Below are 9,295 nucleotides of genomic sequence, written 5' to 3' on the forward strand. Positions count from 1 at the left end.
GGGGGTCAAGAGCAGAGGGCTCAGGGTCCATCTTTAGACCTGTTACTATATGAGTGGGGAGGAAGTGGAGCAGGTCAGTGACTTTAAATATCTGGGAACAACCATAGACAATAAACTCACCTTTCAGACCAATGCAGATAACATCTACAAAAAGGAAAGGCAGCGGCTTTATCTTCTCAGGAAACTGAGAAGTTTTAGTGCCAGTAAACACACTCTGCAGGTCTATAGGTCACTCACTGAGTGTTCTCACTTTTAACATCGTGTCCTGGTTTGGGAATCTCTCAGTTAGAGATAAAAACAAGCTCACCCAGGTAAGTAAGATCATTGGAGACAAACAATTTCAACTTCAGGACATATACAACCGCTCCATAACCAAAAAAGAAATTCAGATTTACAATGATTCTACCCACCCTCTTCGCTCTGAATTTGACTTGTTGCCATCGGGCAGGAGGCTTAGGGCAAAATTAGCTAAGAAGAAGGGTTACTTTGTTTGTGCCAACTGCTGTGGACATTTTAAATAATAAAAATGGTCAATCCCCACTGTTCATGATCACTGTTGCTGTTGCTGTGTTTATGTGAATGCATTATAGTATTTTCTAGCATCTGTGTATTTTATGTAATGTTTTATTGTTGTAACTGACTGCCCGTGTCGCGGTGTGCCAAAGACAAATTTCCATTTTATGTAAATTTAATGGACAATAAAGTCTTTATCTTTATCTTTATCTTTATCCGGCATCCAATTGTCTGGAGTTGCTCTGTGATTGATTATAGTTCATTGTGCAGCCAACCAGCCAACCAATTGTTTAACTGTTTTTAAGAATTAAAAAACTCGGGTGAAAACATCCATTCGTATCATCCACCATCCATCTCAGGGTTGCTGCTTTGAATGTGAATGTAGCTCAAAAGTGACAGATGACCACCTTGTTGCCTCTTTTGGAATTGCAACCAGCAGCTACCAACCTGGAGCTGGCACTCCACTATAGTTACCAGTGCCAACTCTCACACTAAAACAGATTTGTGTCGTCGGTCTACTCTAATAGACGTGAAATTGGATTTCACGTCTATTTCCATCTGATTCCCTGATAGTGTGTGTGTGTGCGTGCGTGCGTGTCTGCTGTAGTCACCACGCTCGCTCAGCACTGATCACTATAGGACCACATGTTGTTCTTGTCAAGGTGAGCTCGTCCCTGTCTTCCCGGATGTAGTCACAGAACGACCCACTGAACACAGAACGGGATGGTCTCATAATGCATATATTACACTGTTAAACATTCATCATGCATGTACATAGTGTAGAGATGGAACTGGCTTCTCTGTGTGTGTGTGTGTGTGTGTGTGTGTGTGTGTGTGTGTGTGTGTGTGTGTGTGTGTGTGTGTGTGTGTGTGTGTGTGTGTGTGTGTGTGTGTGTGTGCGTGCGTGCGTGCGTGCGTGCGTGCGTGCGTGCGTGCGTGCGTGCGTGCGTGCGTGCGTGCGTGCGTGCGTGCGTGCGCGGCCATTGTAGCTGTTGAGAAGTGTCCTGTTAACGTGTGGGTTCTGGTGCCATGGTGGCCCAAACAGGTTGTATACAGACTGCGTGGTATGACAGCATTCTCCTGGGTTTATTTTAGTGCATCGTGCTTGCTGGTAACAGATGGACACCAGAGTTCTGTTACAAACAAGGGCACACAATCCACACATCCTCACCCTCCACAGGTGTTACCTGTCATCTTGGTTGGTGCTAAAGTTTGTGTGTGTGTGTGTGTGTGTGTGTGTGTGTGTGTGTGTGTGTGTGTGTGTGTGTGTGTGTGTGTGTGTGTGTGTGTGTGTGTGTGTGTGTGTGTGTGTGTGTGTGTGTGTGTGTGTGTGTGTGTGTGTGTGTGTGGGGGGACTGTGGCTCAAGAGGTAGAGCAGGTCGTCCAATGATCCATGGGTCGGCGGTTCGAATCCTGGCTCCTCCTGTCTACATGTCGAAGTGTCCTTGGGCAAGACACTGAACCCCAAATTGCTCCCGATGTGCTGGTTGGTACCTTGCATGGCTTCCGCTGCAATCGGTGTATGAATGTGTGCGTGAATGGGTGAATGTAATGCACAATCTATGTAAAGCGCCTTGGATAAAGGCGCTATATAAATGCACCATTTACCATTTGTGTGTGCGCGTGCACGTGCGTGTGTGTGTGTGCGCGTGCGTGCGTTTCATACTTCCTCACCATGCCCAGCAGCACTAACCTGACTCCGCCAGATGGGGCACCCAGTGTACTCTCTGCTGCCCCATCTGGCGGAGTCAGGTTACAGCAGCACAGGAGGTGCTTTCATTTGGTTGGTCCTGAACGTTCGACACAGCAACTCTGGTGTCTCTCGTGGCTCAAGTTCGCTAGAGACGGCGCCACTCCGTCATGGTCTAAAACTATATACTTAATTGGCAAAAAAAAAGAAAATAAGTGCGGTTTTGGAAAAATAGTGACGGCAGCAGGATTCGAACCCCGGCGGTGTGGGTTGGAACTTGCAAGCCACACTACGCAGTTGGCTGCCAGAGTGTGGTTTTCTAGCTGTATTAGAATGTGAGAATGCGAGAATGCTCCGCCCCGCGGGCGCCTATTACCTCGCCCCGCCCTATACTACTGTAGTAGGAGCTAGGGGGCCAATCAGAGACAGGCGGGGCGGGTCTTGGCATTAAGTCCATTGCTGTATGGAATTCATGTGGTCATGCAGTATGTGTGTGTGTGTGTGTGGGGGGGGGGGGGGGGGGGGATTTCAGCAAATGCTTTGCAATTAGTTATTTTTTAACCATGTCCTTTTAAATACTTGGGTATGTTTTTAAACTATGTCCTTTTGAATACTACTAGGCCTACTATACTACTTTTTTTAAACCATGTACTCCATACTTTTTGACTGAAGTATACAAATTTGACAGAACAACTTTCACTTGAAGTTGAGTTGTATTTGACCAGATCTACAGTATATATACAGTAGCTATACTTTGACTCAAGTACTGGGGTTAGTTACTTGTCCACCACTGCCAGCTTGAATGTGTTTTAATCTTCTCTGTGTATCATTTCTGTCAGTGTTTGTGTGTGACTGGCTGGCACTGGAAGGCTTGGCAGGTTGAACGAGTGGAATATAGAGTGCCACTGCACATGTTATCCTAGGGACTTGATTGGTCCCAACCTTCCCAGTGGCTTGTCCATGCAAGGCCCAAGCCGCCCAACTTCCAGATGGCGTTCCACTCTCCACTCCCAGCCAGACTGTAGCTCAACTGTCACTCTTTGTGAAATGTTTTAATAGAAGTCTTCATTTATTCAGCCTGAGTTTGGTTGGAGTTATGGTTAACCCTTTATCTAAGTTTAAGTTGTTCATGTTTAGTTTTGCTGTTGGGCCAATGCATGTCATTGTTTACCCTACAGCCTACACCCACCCACCTCCTCTTTTGGTTCTAATAATAACCTCATAGTATCCCCCTTATTTCATTATTAGCCCCACTAATGAGCATATGGCTGCAATGTGGGTCAATTCAAACTGCTTGAATCCAATTGGGTGTAGCTAGCATGGCTCTCGAGACTCTTGTTTCTGTAAGCTCTACTCACATCCAACCACAACCTCTTTTACTCTCTCATGCTCCTGTTTATTCCATCTCTGTCTGTCTTGTTATCGCTCTCTTGCTCAATTTCACAATTTCTCGATACAATTCAGTATTCTCAACTGGCTTGAATGTTACTTGAACACGACTGTCAAAGCCTGCGGCCCTATAACTATTTCATGTGGATTGGTTGAGAGCATAAAACTTGCCCCTTCAAGTACTTTGAGAGCAGCCAACTTGAAGGGGGAAGTTTTAAGATTATTTTAACACAACATTAACAATCGTCTGTCTGTCTGTCTGTCTGTCTGTCTGCCTGCCTGCCTGCCTGCCTGCCTGCCTGCCTGCCTGCCTGCCTGCCTGCCTGCCTGCCTGCCTGCCTGCCTGCCTGCCTGCCTGCCTGCCTGCCTGCCTGCCTGCCTGCCTGCCTGCCTGCCTGCCTGCCTGCCTGCCTGCCTGCCTGCCTGCCTGCCTGCCTGCCTGCCTGCCTGCCTGCCTGCCTGCCTGCCTGCCTGCCTGCCTGCCTGCCTGCCTGCCTGCCTGCCTGCCTGCCTGCCTGCCTGCCTGCCTGCCTGCCTGCCTGCCTGCCTGCCTGCCTGCCTGCCTGCCTGCCTGCCTGCCTGCCTGCCTGCCTGCCTGCCTGCCTGCCTGCCTGCCTGCCTGCCTGCCTGCCTGCCTGCCTGCCTGCCTGCCTGCCTGCCTGCCTGCCTGCCTGCCTGCCTGCCTGCCTGCCTGCCTGCCTGCCTGCCTGCCTGCCTGCCTGCCTGCCTGCCTGCCTGCCTGCCTGCCTGCCTGCCTGCCTGCCTGCCTGCCTGCCTGCCTGCCTGCCTGCCTGCCTGCCTGCCTGCCTGCCTGCCTGCCTGCCTGCCTGCCTGCCTGCCTGCCTGCCTGCTTGCTCTGTTTGCCTGCCTGCCTGCCTGCCTGCCTGCTCTGTTCTGTGGTACCGCTCTCTGGGCCAATAGGTAACCCTCCAACCATCCATCGTACTGCTCTCTGACAGGCTCATCTCCACCACAATGAAAGCCCAACCTATGTTGGAACAGAGTCTGGCCTCTTTTTCTGCATCCCCAGAGAATAGCATGATGGTGGAATTGTGTGTCTGTGCGTGGGAGGGGGGGCTTGTTAGTGGAGGAATAGATCAAGACAGGTCAGAGACGGAGGGAGGGAATGGATGGTCCGGCGGTCGATGGAGATACAATTTGGAGTTGGAGGAGGAGGAGAGAGGAATTTGAGGTTAGAGGAAAGAGCCCGGGCGGGGGGGACGGGGCGGGTAGGGGGGGGACGGGGGCAGATGAAGAATCATAGCAAGAGGACAGTGTTGGATGGAGTGGAAGGGAGTGATGATTAGAAGAAAGAAAGGTGTAGCAGTGGGGTTGACGTTCCATCACTCTGCTGGCTCCAGGTATCGCCACTATACTCGCCTCCAGCCAGAGTTGATTTAGTGCACCAACCTCGCCCCCCTCCCTAGCTCCATCTCCATGCCACAGCATGCTCCCAGAGGTGATATTACTAGCTGAGAGTCAGAGGCACGGTCGGTAGCTCCATTCACCTTCCATTCAGGCAGCAAGAACTTTATGGGCTATTATTACTGACAGTGAGCTGGGGCATTCCTCAAGAAGAAGAAGGGGAAAAAAGAGAGATGGCACACTGTTGTAGTAGCAAAACATGAACCACTTTCAACCTGGTGTCTATATATATCTTGGGCATGCCGTTATAGGTGAAGATTTATACACATAAAAAATAGATATTATACAAGTCTATCTGATGCTATTGGGACTCACTCTCTGCATGCATGGATGTCTAAATGTGACCGCAGGTCACATTTACTATATGAAAACGTGCATTTCCCGTCAGTCAGTCCGTCCGTCCGTCACCTCACACCTCCATATATGGTCATGCTTTGTGACATCACGTGACATCATCAGGGATGTCATCAATATTAAGCCCATATATATGTTGATACATACTGTATGTTGATCTGGCCCCCATGCCAAAGCGTCAGTGCTCGTCTATAGCCTCGGTACCAGGCTTTCAAAAAATGAAAGCCTGGAGGAACGCATTGGCCGCTCTGGGCTAGAAGTGGGAGTCAACCCTTCCGGGTGGGCGTCGCTCCAAATGATGTGACGTAGCGCTGCACTGGGGGGGAGAGGGGGGGCTGACAGATCGGTGAGATCCAATCAGGGCGTGCGCAAATCTCTGCCGTGACCCGCCCCTCTATAGACCAGAAACCTAACCTTAGCTCAGGCTAGCGCTCGCCCAGCAGTATTCCGTCACCCAGGCGGATGCGTCTACGCAACCTCGCCCTTTAGGGTGAGTTCGCTTCTCGCCCTCAGGGCGTCTTACTGGTACTGTATACTACTAAGGCAAATGAAGGCATACAGTAAAAGCTGTGTGGTGTAATGCTGGTGGGGTTTCCCTGTGACACCACATTCTACTTCATATTAGAAAATGGCACAAAATATGGCCCTGTGTCCATATATTTTGAAGACTGCACATACCGTGTAAGCAAATAAATAATGCGTGATATTATTCCACAGATACAAACAGGGTCCCAAATTTGTGTTCCGTAAAAGTGAAAAGTAGGCCAGATGCTATAATTATAAATGAAGCCAAACAGGATGTTGTCATTGGATTTATACTGAAACCTACAGTATGTAAAATAAAGCCAACTGTACAATTTTGTTAATACTAGTTAAAGGACCACTTCACCACTTTTCAACTTCTCTTCTTATTGGTCCTAACTAATGTTCATGATAAAATACCACCATTTTTTTCTACTCGGTCTGTGTCTCATAGGAAGGCTGTGGGCAGTTCAGAAACCCGTCCACCAGTGACATCATCGATGGTGAATCCAAGCTAATAGAAACGGCAGGCTTTCTTTTCCTGAAAAGTTGCAATGCAAAAGTTGAAGCCATCGTTCTCACGATAATACAAATCTAAATATATTTTAAAACAAATCTTGTTTAAAATAAATCTGCCTAATGATGATGTCAGTGGTGGACGGGTGTCCAAACTGCCCAAAGCCCTCCTATGAGACACAGACTGAGTAGGAAGAAATGGTGGTATTTTATCATGAACATTAGTGAGGAGTGAGGACCAATTATATGAAGAGATGTTGAAAAGTGGTGAAGTGGTCCTTTAATACTGTTAATACTGCTTGGTGTATTGATTTGCTGGCATTGCTGCTGACTGACAAGGCCTTTATAATCAGCTAACATTGTGTATTGAATCTGTAAAGGACAGGACATATTTCGTACATGTAACATTTGATTGTGAGATGTATAACAACGTTTAATTTCAGTGATGAAATAATGACCGACAAGTGTGCTTGTGTGAGATTGAACATCAGCAGGAATTGATGACGGGTGAGTGACTAGTACTACAAAATAAAACGGGAAGCACAGTAAAACGTTACTACAAATAAAAGAGGAAACAAAGTAAAACATTACTATACAAAATAAAACGACTGCAACAGGCAATGATCCATGGGATGTTACCGTTACAAGAATAACTGCTGGTGTGATTAATATGGATACTTACCCTTGAAAGAATCTAAGAAGTTCCAATCCATGGGTGATTATTTTCTGTTCTGAGAGTGCAAGGTCTTCCTATTGATGGATTGTGTAGTTAGTGCAGTGTGTGTGTGTGTGTGTGTGTGTGTGTGTGTGTGTGTGTGTGTGTGTGTGTGTGTGTGTGTGTGTGTGTGTGTGTGTGTGTGTGTGTGTGTGTGTGTGTGTGTGTGTGTGTGTGTGTGTCAGCTGAGTGCGTGCAGAGTTTGTCTATGAGAGAATAAGTTGAGAGAAAAACCAAAATCATGGGCCTATTAAGTCTATTGCATTGTGTTGACCCAGTGAGGGTTTTCATCACCTCAGATGGTTTGAGGGCAAATAGCCTCATGCAAGCTTTGAACATGCACGTCTTACCCACCATGCAATCTCCTCTATGATCTTCAAAGTGGGTGCCGTGGCACCCTAGGCCTATAGGGTGCCATGACGCAAGTCCAGGGGTGCTGCAGAATACTTTGATAATTTATCTACCGGTATATGACTTCAAGTTTACCACTTAAACCCTCTATATAACCAGTAAGATGGACCACCAAAACCTCCTCGCCGAAAACTAGCCCATCTACAAGATCTGCTAATTTTGGTGAATGTTCACCCCAGAATAGGGATGCTGTGGAATCAAGTGATTAAATGTCAAGCATGAAGTTATTTTCAATCTGTCGTAACGGAAACTACTATTAAAGGGATATTTCACTTTAATTTTATAATTTACTCAGGCTTTTGTGAGCACCCCAAACATTTTTTAGTTGCACAATTCAGTATTTAGATATTTGCTATTCATTTTTGCTGCCCCGCCTCCTTCCTATACAAACCCATTGTAACTTCAAAGTTCAACCATGTCAGATTCATCGAACTCACCCAAACTTTTTTCTGGTGACTGATATACTGCCCTCCTAATACCTCACGTATTTTGTGTTTTTATTTATAACTTTTTTCATTTACACATTTACTGTATCTTAGGGGGAAATATTTACATATTTACATACCGTATAATATGACATAAATGTAAGGTCCTATAATCTATAAAGTAACAATGTAATTCAGGGGTGCCTGTGATGAAAAAGTTATTTACAGGGGTGCCCTGAGCCAAATACGTTTGAGAACCACTGTTCAACAAGGTGAAGGCATGTGCCTTTTATATGTCTACCTGTGCCACCTGTGAGTGCACACTGAAACACTCTGCTCTCATCTTCTTTGAGAAAATGCTTATTAATGCTCATCCATCACACATACAGTATTGTTGTGAAGTTAACTTGGAGAAATGGAGAGCAAAGGGTTAAAATCCGGACTGACACTCATTGCCACTGACACTCAGCTGATTGTCACTCAATCACTCCCCAATTGCCTGACTAATCAGCGTCAGTGCATTCACTGCACCTGAGAGTAGGGCGTTGACCAAACACAGGAAGAGAGGAGGAAAGAGGAATCCTACACAAACCTCCATGAGGAACAACAGTGTGCATCCAAACAGGAGCAACACACACTGAAACATCAGAGCAGAACGGTGCAGCCATATAAAAGCTGGAGAGACAGCCGGTGAAACTGTTTATTTGTTTACATGTCATGCCGGTTGCATGCCAGTTCATGGACACTTGTTATCGTTTGTTGTTGTCTGTGATGACTTGAAGTTAAAGGAAACATGATGGCCAATTGGACATGAACAATGAACATGATTATTTGATTTAAAATACATTTGAATTGATTATTGATTCAAATGTTTCAATGATACTAATTAATTCAGTTTATTTAATTTACATTTCATGAGATTATGTTTAAAAACTGTTTAAAAACGAATTGAGTAAAAATGAATTGATTTAGAGACACTATTAAGTAAGAATGATATTTACAGGTGTTTAAAACAGATATGCAAAGTATGTGTATTGTGTATTGATTTAATGTGCATTATACTTACAATAGTTATATTTTATTTTGTCTATACCTTTAGACAAGTATAGACACTATAGGGTTAAGTTTTGGCAGTTTCATCCCCTTCCTCTCTTGAACCCAGCCTGCCCTCTCTGTCTCCCTCATCTTGTTTGTAATAACCTCTTTGTCCTCTCCTTCAGCTAGCTCCCTTCACCCCCCCTGTTTCTTTTTCATCTCACCTTCCTCTCTCCTCTCTTTCTCCGTGACCTTTCTCTCACATTTTATCTCCATAAATCCATTTCTCTTTCACTCTTT

Source organism: Electrona antarctica (genome assembly GCF_951216825.1).
Source record: "Electrona antarctica genome assembly, chromosome: 8".
In the NCBI taxonomy this organism is placed as follows: Eukaryota; Metazoa; Chordata; class Actinopteri; order Myctophiformes; family Myctophidae; genus Electrona; species Electrona antarctica.